The sequence below is a fragment of the Zingiber officinale genome, chromosome 8B (genome assembly GCF_018446385.1).
Source record: "Zingiber officinale cultivar Zhangliang chromosome 8B, Zo_v1.1, whole genome shotgun sequence".
Taxonomy (NCBI): domain Eukaryota; kingdom Viridiplantae; phylum Streptophyta; class Magnoliopsida; order Zingiberales; family Zingiberaceae; genus Zingiber; species Zingiber officinale.
The window spans coordinates 99,524,346-99,537,459 of NC_056001.1; the positions used below are offsets into that span (position 1 = coordinate 99,524,346).

General features: G+C 52.5%; 2 non-coding genes and 2 pseudogenes across 2 annotated transcripts; all 4 read right to left on the bottom strand.

Annotated features, from left to right (window-relative positions):
* Positions 1 to 11,072: 11,072 nt before the first annotated feature.
* LOC122018056 lies at positions 11,073 to 11,191 on the bottom strand (annotated as a pseudogene).
* A 305-nt stretch (positions 11,192 to 11,496) lies between these two features.
* On the bottom strand, positions 11,497 to 11,615 carry LOC122018372. Its single transcript, XR_006121780.1, has one exon. It is a non-coding gene; the product is annotated as a 5S ribosomal RNA (ribosomal RNA).
* Positions 11,616 to 11,910: 295 nt separating this feature from the next.
* Positions 11,911 to 12,029, bottom strand: LOC122018076 (annotated as a pseudogene).
* Positions 12,030 to 12,730: 701 nt separating this feature from the next.
* LOC122018041 lies at positions 12,731 to 12,849 on the bottom strand. Its single transcript, XR_006121552.1, has one exon. It is a non-coding gene; the product is annotated as a 5S ribosomal RNA (ribosomal RNA).
* Between the last annotated feature and the right edge of the window lie 265 nt (positions 12,850 to 13,114).

Below are 13,114 nucleotides of genomic sequence, written 5' to 3' on the forward strand. Positions count from 1 at the left end.
AGGAAGTCAAAGAGTAGAGGACAGTGTGAACGTCATCTCAGTAACCCCTGTTGCTGACAACAGGCATGTTCGAAGACCAGACCATACTCAGTATGGTGCGATCGAATGTTCTGCTATCCCATCAAGGAGACGCTCAGACTGTAGCGGTATGGAGTCAGACATGCTCTTCTGACAAGCCCATGCTGCGATATGGGATATGACACATGTACACCTCGGTTTGTGTGCACCAAGTTCCCGTGGCTCTATATAAAGGCCATTAGACTTCACCGGAGGTATGCAATCAAGGATCCCTCGAGTCACTTTCTTACTGTTCATCTTTCTGACTTGAGCGTCGGAGGGTCACCGCCGGGAACCCTTTCCCGGGTCGACTTTTTTGTAGGTTCGCCGGAAGTTTACACAAGCGGTCGAAGATCTACGTCAGCAACCGGAGAGCGCCACGTGCCCAGCGTCCGTTGATTCAGCTTTCGGACAGGATCAATTTGACACCGTCTGTGGGAACGCTCCTGTATCCGAGCGGAAGCAATGGACGAAGCTGGACGATAGCATTCGGTGATGCTCTCCACAGAAGAGCTCGATGCATTGATCGAGACAAGAGTCGCTAAGCTTGTGGAACAAAAACAAAAGTCCCAAGCCGAGCGGATTGAGCAACAAGCAACATCAGCATCGGGTGGTCGAGCGGAAGCACCGCCGACCACAGTTCCATTCCATCGGGCTCTATTCTGCACGCCTTCGGGAGCCGCGGCAGTTAACCGTGATTGAGGATCTTCATCATACGAAGTACCAATACGAGACAAAAAAAAAGGCAAGGCCCCCCAAGCGGACGCATCGCCCGAACGGATCAATCAGCAATTCTCGGAGGCCATTCTGCGAGATCCTCTGCCAAAGCACTATGTGCCCCCGGCGATCGGTGAATACAATGGAACCACCGACCTGGACGATCATTTAGGTAAGTTCGACAACACGGCTACCCTTCACCAATACACGGATGGGGTGAAGTGTTGAGTTTTTCTAACCACCCTCTCTGGATCGGCTCAACGGTGGTTTCGGAGGCTGCCGCACGGATCCATCACAAGTTTCAAAGACTTCCGTACGGCTTTCCTCCACCACTTTGCAAGTAGTCGACGCTACCAGAAGACGAGTGTCAGCTTATTCGCCATCAAACAAGAGCCCAGGGAGCCACTCAGAGTTTATATCCAACGCTTCAACCAGGTAGCCATGGACATTCCAACAGCCACTTCAGAGACAATGATGAACGCATTTACACAAGGCCTCGTGGATGGGGATTTCTTCCGCTCGCTCGTTCGGAAGCCGCCCCGAGACTACGATCATATGCTGCACCGGGCCAATGAATACATCAACGTGGAGGAAGCCCAAGCCACCCGAAGAAAGGAAACTCCAACCGAGCGGGCTCCCCAGGCCGAGCGGAAACCGCACACTGCTCATCAACCGCCCAAAGGACCGAGGGCCGAAGCAATTCGTTCTCACCATCCAAGGTCTCATGTCCACGAGGTAGCAGCCGAGCAGCCCAAGCTAAAAAAGAAATGGACCCCCATGTTCTGCTCATTCCACCGGACGAACACGCACAACACAAAAGATTGCCGGAGTCTTCCCTTGATCGCTCATCCTGTACCCCGGAGTGGCGGTCGTCGATCACCATCATCCGACAGGCGACAAAGACCTCGTGAGGCTGATTGGACGATACCTGACAGGCGGCAGAGACAAACTCCTGAGCGGCACCACACTCCAAGGCGTGAAGACAATCCCCGGATGTCTAGGGAGCGGCCCAAACCGTCCGCTCGGGAAGAAGAGAATAGAAACAACACTTCCCGAGGTGAAATCAACATCATAGCTAGCGGGCCGACCGGAGGAGACTCTAACCGAGCAAGGAAGGCCAGCGTCAGGCAGCTCCAGATACATGCGGTCGGCTGCAGCCAGGAAAGGGCGAGCGGACCCGAAATCAGCTTCGGGCCCAGGGACTTGGAAGGAGTCGAAGTGTCACATGACGACGCTCTCCTCGTCAAAGCGGTAATAGCCAACTACACTATTCATCACGTTTTCATTGACACAGGAAGCTCGGCCAATATCATATTCAAAAAGGCCTTCGACCAACTACAAATTGATCGAGCCGAGATGCTGCCCATGACGACCCCCCTCTACGGGTTTACGGGCAACGAAGTTCTGCCGGTCGGACAGATCCGACTGGCTATTTCGCTGGGAGAGGAGCTGCTCGGAAGGACGCGGACTACAAACTTCATCGTGGTGGACTCTCCCTCGGCATACAACATCATCTTGGGACGACAGGCTCTCAGTGAATTCCGAGCGGCCGTCTCCACCTTCCACCAGAAAATCAAGTTCCCGGTCGAGGACAAAGTAGGAGAAGTGCGAGGAGATCAACTAGCTGCTCGGCGATGCTACGTCGAGATGGTCCGAGCAGAAGCCAATTCCGCTCGGAAGACGCCACGGATCGAGGTGAACGCTATAACTGAAAAACCTCCCTCTTTGGTTTATGAAGAAAAAGAGGAAGTGCAGATTCACCCGACCCGATCGGAGGCCACCACGTTCATTGCGGCCGATCTGGAGGTGAGCCGGAAAGAGGAAGTGATCAAATGCCTCCAGAGAAATTACGATGTCTTCGTCTGGTCGACGCATGAGTTGCCCGGAATTTCACCGAGCATAGCGCAGCACGAGCTCCACGTCCGGTCGGACGCTCGGCCGGTGAAGCAGAGGAAGAGGGACTTCAGCGCCGAGCAGAATGCAATCATCCGAGCGGAGGTCGAGAAACTCCTGGAGGTCGGCCACATACGCGAGGTCCAGTTCCCGAGCTGGTTGGCAAACGTGGTACTAGTATCCAAGCCAGGAAACAAGTGGAGAGTGTGCATCGACTTCCGGGACCTTAACAAAGCGTGCCCAAAGGATTTTTATCCCCTACCCCGGATCGATCAACTGATGGACTCCATGGCCGGCTGTGAGTTGATTTGCATGCTCGACGCTTATCAAGGCTATCATCAACTGCCGCTCGCCCGAGAAGATCAAGAAAAAGTTAGCTTCGTTACAACCGACGGCACCTACTGCTATAATGTAATGCCGTTCGGACTGAAGAACGCGGGAGCCACTTATCAGCGCTTGATGAACAAAGTGTTCAAAGAACAGATAGGGCGAAATCTGGAAGTATACGTGGGCGACATTCTCATCAAGTTCGTCCGAGCGGCTGATCTCTTTGAAGATATGGAGGAGACTTTCCGAACGCTACGGAAATACGGAGTTAAACTAAACCCTCAGAAGTGCCTGTTCGGAGCAAAAGGCGGGCGTTTCTTGGGATACATAGTGACCGAGCGGGGCATCGAGGCCAATCCCAGCAAAGTGAAAGCGCTACAAGATATGCCGCCCCCCAGAAATTTGAGGGAAGTGCAGCGCTTGACCGGTCGGATAACTGCTTTGTCCAGATTCATCTCCAAGACGGCGGACCGGAGCTTACCTTTTTTCAAAATATTGCGCAAGGCCACTAAGTTTCACTGGGATGGAGAATGCGATCGGGCGTTCGAAGATCTGAAGACATACTTAAACTCTCTGCCCGTGCTCGCCAAGCCAGCTGTGGGTGAACCACTTTGTATCTATTTATCTTCAACTGAGCAAGCAGTCGGCTCGGCACTAGTGAGGGCGAGCGGAGAAGAACCTGTATATTTTCTGAGCCATATTTTAAAAGATGCTGAATCTTGCTACACTGGGCTCGAGAAGCTGGAGTTCGCTTTGGTCCTCGCCGCTCGACATCTCCGTCCCTATTTCTTGGCTCATACTATCATCGTCCGGACGAACAGCCCATTGGGGAGAGTGCTGTTGAACCCAGAAGCGTCCGGCTGGCTCATCAAATGGACAACAGAGTTAAGCAAATTTGACATTCAATACCAGCCCCGTTCGGCGATAAAGGCGCAGTCCTTGGCAGATTTTGTCACCGAAGTACAAAAGTCTGAGCCTGAAGCTATGTGGAAGATATTTGTGGACGGATCGTCCACTCGGCTCGGAAGTGGGATTGGAGTACTGCTACTCTCTCCCCAAGGAGAAAAGATGCACCTATCCTTTCGGCTGGATTACAGAGCTACAAATAATGAGGCCCTTATAGCCGGTTTACAGGCAGCCCGGCATGTGGGAGCCGGACGGGTGACTATACATTCAGATTCTCAGTTGGCCGCTCAGCAGCTCTCTGGTACTTTTGAGATTAACAACGCTCGGCTCAAACTCTATGCCGAAGCCTTCGAAAAGCTCAAAGCCAATTTCAGAGAAGTCATTATCTAGAAGATACCCCGAGCGGAAAACCAAGCGGCCGATGAGTTAGCCAAGCTCGCAAGCTCAATAACGCCGGTCGCCATCCAGCAGCCAATTGAACAAGTATCTTTGGTGGCGCACGTCGACCGGATGGAGGGCCTCTCGTTTCCGATCGACTGGCGGACACCCATCATGGAGTTTCTCCGCTCAGGTTCTACACCGTCCGATCGGGATAAGGCCCAGCTACTAAGGAGGAGAGCCGGTCGATTCACGCTCATTGGAGACCAACTATATAAGAAGGCTTTCTCCCGCCCGTTGTTGAAATGCGTGAACTCGGAAGACGCGGCGTACATCCTCCAAGAAGTGCATCAGGGATCATGTGGAGGTCATCCGGGCGGACGATCGTTGGCCAAAAAGATCCTGCTGGCCGGATACTTCTGGCCAACCCTACAGGCAGACGCCGCTCGGACCGTTGCGACGTGCCTATCTTGCCAGAAGTATCACAATGTCTCCCACCGACCGGCAGAGGAGATGAAGGCATCCACAGTCTCCTGTCCGTTAGATCAATGGGGAATGGATATCGTTGACCCATTCCCTATGGCGACCGGGCAGCGGAAATTTCTGCTAGTGGCGGTCGATTATTTTTTCAAATGGGTGGAGGCCGAGCCACTAGCCAAGATTACCGAACAGATGGTCAAAAAGTTCATCTGGCAACACATCATCTGTTGGTTCGGCATCCCCCGCCGACTTGTTTCCGACAACGATCGGCAATTCACAGGAAAGTTGCTCGAAGATTGGTGCAGAAGCTATGGCATCGAGCAACACTTCACGTCCGTGGCGTATCCCCAAAGCAATGGTCAAGCCGAAGTAGTCAATCGGGAAATTCTTCGTATTCTGCGCGCTCGGCTCGACCATTTGGGAGGAAGCTGGGTAGATGAAGTGTCGGGCGTCCTATGGGCCATCCGAACAACCCCAAAGGAAGGAACGGGTGTCACGCCTTTTCATCTGGTGTATGGCGGCGAAGCGGTTATTCCTGTCGAAGTCGGCGTCGAGTCCGTCCAGATCCAAAATTATGATGATGATAACGCCGAGCGGAGGAACATTGAGCTGGATTTTGTCGAAGAAGAGCGAGCCAAGGCGTTCGTCCGGCTGATGGCGTACCGGCAACGGATGAAGCAAAACTACAACTGGCGCATAATCCCCAGATCATCCTTGGGCGGGCCCCTTCAAAATCATCGAAAAGCTCCGCTCGGGCGCTTATTATTTGGAGGATGAAGACGGGCGGTAGCTGGATCGACCATGGAGCGCGAATCATCTCCAGCCGTACCGAGCTGGGTGAGAAGTGCGCTGATGTAATTCACTGTGTATTTATTGGTCACCTATGTCCTTGTAATGCAGGAAGCAAAAACGATTTAAAGGATGGCAAATAGCTTCGCCGAACGACAGTGTTAAAGTTAGCCTTACAGGCCGTCGAGCTCCGACGTTAAAGATCGAGAGACGAGCTGGCGTCTATAAACCCTCCGAGCGGAAGACCGTCGAGCTCCGACGTTAAAGATCGAGAGACGAGCCGACGTCTATAAATCCTCCGAGCGGAAGACCGTCGAGCTCCGACGTTAAAGATCGAGAGACGAGCCGGCGTCTATAAATCCTCCGAGCGGAAGACCGTCGAGCTCCGACGTTAAAGATCGAGAGACGAGCGCTCTATAAACTCTCCGAGCGGAAGACCGCCGAGCTCCGACGTTAAAGATCGAGAGCCGGCGTCTATAAACCCTCCGAGCGGAAGACCGTCGAGCTCCGACGTTAAAGATCGAGAGACGAGCCGGCGTCTATAAATCCTCCGAGCGGAAGACCGTCGAGCTCCGACGTTAAAGATCGAGAGACGAGCCGGCGTCTATAAACCCTCCGAGCGGAAGACCGTCGAGCTCCGACGTTAAAGATCGAGAGACGAGCCGGCGTCTATAAACTCTCCGAGCGGAAGACCGTCGAGCTCCGACGTTAAAGATCGAGAGACGAGCCGGCGTCTATAAACCCTCCGAGCGGAAGACCGTCGAGCTCCGACGTTAAAGATCGAGAGACGAGCCGGCGTCTATAAATCCTCCGAGCGGAAGACCGCCCAGCTCCGATGTTAAAGATCGAGAGACGGCGCCTATAAACCCTCCAAGCGGAAGACCGCCGAGCTCCGACGTTAAAAATCGAGACGAGCAAGCGTGAGCGGAAGACCGTCGAGCTCCGACGTTAAAGATCGAGAGACGAGCCGGCGTCTATAAACTCTCCGAGCGGAAGACCATCAAGCTCCGACGTTAAAGATCGAGAGACGAGCCGGCGTCTATAAACCCTCCGAGCGGAAGACCGTCGAGCTCCGACGTTAAAGATCGAGAGACGAGCCGGCGTCTATAAATCCTCTGAGCGGAAGACCGTCGAGCTTCGACATTAAAAATTGAGAGACGAGCCGGCGTCTATAAACCCTCCGAGCGGAAGACCGTCGAGCTCCGACGTTAAAAAATTGAGAGACGAGCCGGCGTCTATAAACCCTCCGAGCGGAAGACCGTCGAGCTCCAACGTTAAAGATTGAGAGACGAGCCGGCGTCTATAAACCCTCCGAGCGGAGGACCGTCGAGCTCCGACGTTAAAAATCGAGAGACGAGCCGGCGGCTAAAAGCCCTCCGAGCGGAAGGTCGTCGGGCGATGACGGTAAAAATCGACGTTAAAAGGCGAGCAACCGGAGTCTATAAAGCCTCCGGATGAATAACTTTCTGCAAGGTCCTGCTCGGTTGTAAAGGTTGACCTCTGATTGGGCCTGTCGATATGGAAAGAATAAAATAGCGTGAGGCCGAGCGGCTCCTTCACAAAGTATACCTAGCGCGAGAAAATTCGGACCGAGACAAAAAGTTAAGGGTTGGATGTTGGTCGAACAAACAAATAACAAAAGGAGAAAATTCATTTACGCCGAACAGCGAACAGACAAAATTTATAACGGTGGTCGCCCCGGACGGCGGACATACAAAAGACAGCACACTTAAAAGAAATTTCACAGACCCCTCATTTACAATCATCAAAATTAAAAAGGGAGTCGGGGATAGAGCCCATCATGACCGCCAGATCCTCGGGGGGGGGGGATAGACAGCTCGGCTGGTAGGTGGTCCTTAGTCTTCAGATAATCAACCGCCACCTTGATCGCCTCTTCAAAAGTTAAGGACAACTTGTCGCTGAACTTTTCGCCAAATTCATCCGAGCGGACGAAAGCTTTGCGCACTTCCGCTGACCGACCAGGCTCCCCATCTTGATATTCTTTAAGAGTGGCTCTGGAAGCGTCAAGGGCAGCTTGAAGATCTTTCAAAGCCCCTTCCGCTCTAGCCTGGTCGGCCGAATGGCCCTTCCGTTCGGTGGTCAATAAGGCGTCCAAGTCCTTCACTCGCTGTTCTAGCCCCCGGTTCTCCACCTTCATCATGTCCATGTCGTCAATAGCCTTGCGCTTCCGGGTGGTCGCGGTCTTTTTCTCCTTGTCCCGCTGCTTGACCAAAGCCTCGAGTCGAGCTATTTCACTCGACAAGTCGGAGGACTTACCTCGTTCGGCTTCCAGTAGCTTCTTGGCCTTCTCCAGAGCGGCCGTGGATTGGCCTCTGCTTTCCCCTGAAGCTTTGAGCTTTTTCAGCTCGTCCTCCAGCTCGGCTAGGCGGTTGTTGATAGCAATCTGCTCCACCCAGTTCTACAAATGGATATGATCGAGTCAGAAGTTAAATCAAAGTAACTAGCAAGGCAAAGGATATACCCCAATCGCCTGTTGCAAATTGCTATCGCCTAGTTGACTAGGAGTCATAAGAGCGATACGGAGCCAAGCATCCTCCCAGGCTTTGGCGAGTGGACCCGTAAGAGTGATCTGCTGCTCGGGAACCGTTGGTCGATCAGCAGCCGCTAAATATTCCTCAGAAGGAAGTCGCAGGATGGTTTTTATCAACCGCGGGCCGCTCGGGTCACCTGGGGGCGCAGTTACTTTACCTGACGGCTCGCCGCTCGAAGAAGGAAGGTCGCCCAATCGTCTGAGGCGACGCATAGTCCGGGGAGGACTGGAGGGCGGCACCTCGGATGTGGCCATAGGAGAGCCGAGCGGCGTGGGGGTACTCTCTATGGAGACTGTCCCGGAGATTATTGGAGCTTCATCACCCCGCTCGGAGCGCTGTTCATCAGATGGAGTTGGCTGAGAGACTTGCTCTGGCCGTCTGCGCTTCCGAGTGGCTAGGGGAGCTTCATCGGCAGAACGGCTCTCTACCCCGACTTGAGCAGACGCTATATCACCCGCAGCCTCGTTGAGAGAGGCGGAGGCGGCTAAGGCCTCAGGGACAATCTGAGTCCCCTCACCCTCTCTGGTGGCCGGGCCAGATAAGACCAAGCCCCGTTCGGCGATCTCCCTATTCTTTGCCGCCTCAATCTCAGCGGCTCTCAATTTCAGGCGCTCGGTGGCCTTGGCGCGCCACATGACTTCGGCTGCAAAAGCAAAGAATAAATCAGTTAAAACAAAAGAAAGAGGACGATAAGAGCACTTACTCATGCTGCAAGGCAAGTCGGCTGGGACGGGAGACAAGCCGAATATATACAGCACTCCCGGAAGGAGCAGCTTGTCGATGTGATAGCGCTGGCCGACCAGCCGGTCGGTTGCATGAAGATAGGTCGATCGCCCCTAAACTTGCCGAGCTCCGGTTGTGCCGGCATCGCCGTCTGCCATTTGATACGGAAAGCCGGTGGCTCGGGGAAACGCATATAGAAAAAATGCTCCTTCCAGTGTTTGTTGGAGGTCGGCATATTATCAAAAAGAACAAAACCTATCCTAGATTGGAAAACGAAGGTACCCCACTTGGCTTGCTTAGGATAGTAGAAGTAGTGGAAAACTTTGGGGTCCAAGGGGATGCCGTTCAGTTTAAAGAGAATTACCACCCCGCTAAGCAGCCTAATGGAGTTCGGAACTAGCTGGCAGAGCGGGATGCGAAAGTAGTTGCACACTTGTAAGAAGAATCGATGTGGAGGAAATCGCAGCCCGGCCAAAAATTGGTCTCGGAAAAAGAGAACGGTGCCGGACGGCGGGTCATGAGGCCGGTTGGTGGGTGTGGCTAATACTATGTGGTGGTCGGCAGGCAGGTTATACGTCCGAGTGAGGCGCAGGACGTCCGAGTGAGGCGCAGGACGTCCTCCTCGTCAAACGGGCTCTCCATGGTCGTGTACCAAAGACCAGGAGCGCCGGCGGTCGGCTGGGAAGCGCTAGTCATGGTCGAAAGTAAAAAAGAAATGCGGGACAAAAAGAAAGGGAAATCAAGTAGGGAAGAAAGGTGGCAGAACGACAAGGGCAGCTAACAGAAAGCGCAAAGGAATGAGGAAGTGGAGAAAAGAAGGGCTTACAAGTAAAAGGATGATCAAAAGGGGTTGCGAGGTCGTCGGAGAGCTGAGAAACGGAGTCGCCGGAGCAGGAAGAAGCAGTAGGGCGTCGAAGTGCGATGGAGCAGAAATGCAGCGGAAAGGAGATATCGGGAGCTTTATAACGTTGGCCTCGAATAGCCTCGACCGTTCGATTCAGGTTGTAAAAAATGAAGCTATCATCCGACCGCTCATTTCAAACGGCGGCTGTCCCATCGGAGGTGACGCCACCGCCATACGCTGACAACAGCGAGATCGCCATGTGTCAGTAGGACACAGGTCGCATTTAATGAACGCCCCTTACTGCGCGCAGTGCGCGTGCTTGGCATTGAGGGAGAAGATTCGGCGTGGGTTCCAAGGGAATACCTAAGGCACGGGCAGGACATCGCCGAACGGGCATAACAAATGTGAGCCGAGCGGATGAGCATTCCCAAGCCCGGCCGAGCGGACCAGTGTGGCAGTCGTTACTCAGTCAGAACGGCGGTCCAGTCAGTCGGACTTCGCCTCTTTCGACTGGACTTAAAGGGGAGGCAAGTGATCCAGTGATAAGGCCGGGGGGCCCACATGAGGGCAAGGTCAACGACACGTGGAGGTCAACAGTCAAAGGGGGGTCAACCCCATGGACTCTAAAAGCAGGCGGGACATGCCGATCACCAGGCAATGACCCCTATCCGAAGGGACAACCATCTGACCGGGAGCCCACATTTCCATATGGCCGAGCGGATAATCCGCCCGGCCGCGATACAACGCACGACTGAAGGCCGAGCCGTTTGCCTGCTCGACCAAGGTCTCATGCGATACGAGCCGAGCGGACGGACGACCCCCAACCTTCCCGGACTGACGACCACCTATGCCGGACCAGAGACGAATGCTTTGGCCGAGCGGCTTGATGGTCGATTCGAGAAGAGGAAGTCAAAGAGTAGAGGACAGTGTGAACGTCATCTTAGTAACCCCTGTTGTTGACAACAGGCATGTTCGAAGACCAGACCATACTCAGTATGGTGCGATCGAATGTTCTGCTGTCCCATCAAGGAGACGCTCAGACTGTAGCGGTATGGAGTCAGACATGCTCTTCTGATAAGCCCATGCTGCGGTATGGGATATGACACATGTATACCTCGATTTGTGTGCACCAAGTTCCCGTGGCTCTATATAAAGGCCATTAGACTTCCCCGGAGGTATGCAATCAAGGATCCCTGGAGCCACTTTCTTACTATTCATCTTTCTGACTTGAGCGTCGGAGGGTCGCTGCCGGGAACTCTTTCCCGGGTCGACTTTTTTGTAGGTTCACCGGAAGTTTACACAAGCGGTCGAAGATCTACGTCAGCAACCGGAGAGCGCCACGTGCCCAGCGTCCGTTGATTCAGCTTTTGGACAGGATCAACAGTAATAATACTAAATAACAAAAATAGGTGCAACACGAGGACTTCCCAGGGGGTCACCCATCCTTGTACTGCCCTGGCCCAAGCAAGCATAACTTCGGAGTTCTGATAGGATCCGGTGCATTAGTGCTAGTATGATCGCACCCATCTTTCCTACCACACTCTCCCTATTTAAACCGCCAACGACCCTCGCGCTAATCGACCCACCGCCGTCAAAACCCCCCCCCCCCCCCCCCCCCCCCACGAAACAACCAGACAACAAAAATCGAAAAATTAAAAGTCAACTAAACAAACCACCGCAGCTTCCCGTGCGGTCACCTCCGCCTTCCTGGATAAGGGAACCTAAAAAAAGAGACAATTAACGAATAAACAACCCACGGAAAATAGACACACTGATACTACGTTTTTATTAATAAAAACAAAAACAATAATAATACTAAAATAACATAAATAGGTGCAACCCGAGGACTTCTCGGGGGGTCACCCATCCTTGTACAACTCTCGCCCAAGCACGCTTAACTTCGGAGTTCTGATGGGATCCGGTGCATTAGTGCTGGTATTATCGCACACTTCCTTTCTACCACACTCTCCCTATTTAAACCGCCAAAGGCCCTCGCACAAATCGACCCACCGCCGCCAAACCCCTCCCTCCCCCCGACGAAACAACCAGACAACAAAAATTGAAAAATTATAAGTCAACTAAACAAACCATCGCAGCTTCCCGTGCGGTCACCACCGCCTTCCGGGGGAAGGACCTCAAAAAAAGAGACAATTAACGAATAAACAACCCACGGAAAATAGACACACGGGTATCCCGTTTTTATTAAAAACAACAATAACAATAATAATACTAAAATAACAAAAATAAGTGCAAAACGAGGACTTCCCAGGGGGTCGTCCATACTAGTACTGTTCTCGCCCAAGCACGCTTAACTTCGGAGTTCTGATGGGATCTGATGCATTCATGTTGGTATGATCTCACACGTCCTTCCTACCACACTCTCCCTATTTAAACCGCCAACGACCCTCGCGCGAATCAACCCTCCGCCGTCAAACCCCACCCTCCCCCCGACGAAACAACCAGTCAACAAAAATCAAAAAATTAAAAGTCAACTAAACAAACCACCGCAGCTTCCCGTACGGTCACCACCGCCTTCCGGGGGAAGGGAACCCAAAAAAAGAGACAATTAACAAATAAACAACCCCGAAAAATAGACACACTGATACCACGTTTTTATTATAAACAACAATAACAATAATAATATTAAAATAACAAAAGTAGGTGCAACACGAGGACTTCCCGGGGGGGCACCCATCCTAGTATTGCTCTCGCCTAAGCACGCTTATTTAGAGTTCCGATTTACTGGCATTAGTGGGAATGATAGCACCCATCCTTTCTACCACACTCTCCTTATTTAAACTGCCAACGGCTCTTGCGCGAATCGACCCTCCGCCGTCAAACCCCTCCCTCCCCCCGATGAAACAACCAGACAACAAAAATTGAAAATTAAAAGTCAACTAAACAAACCACTGCAGCTTTCCGTGCGGTCAGCACCGCCATCCAGGGGAATGGAACCCCAAAAAAAGAGACAACTAACGAATAACAATCCACGGAAAATAGACACACTGATTCCAAGTTTTTATTCTAAACAACAATAAAAATAATAGTATTAAAATAACAAAAGTAGGTGCAACACGAGAACTTCCCAGGGGGTTACCCATCCTAGTACTGCACTCGCCCAAGCATACTTAATTTCAGAGTTCTGATGGGATCCGATGCATTAGTGCGGGTATGATCGCACCCATCCTTTCTACCACACTCTCCCTATTTAAACTGCCAACGGCCCTCGCGCGAATCGACCCTTCGCCGTCAAACCCCTCCCTCCCCCCGATGAAACAACCAGACAACAAAAATTGAAAATTAAAAGTCAACTAAACAAACCACCGCAGCTTTCCGTGCGGTCAGCACCGCCTTCCGGGGGTAGGGAACCCAAAAAAAAAGAGACAATTAACGAATAACAATCAACGGAAAATAGACACACTGATATCACGTTTTTATTAAAAAAAAC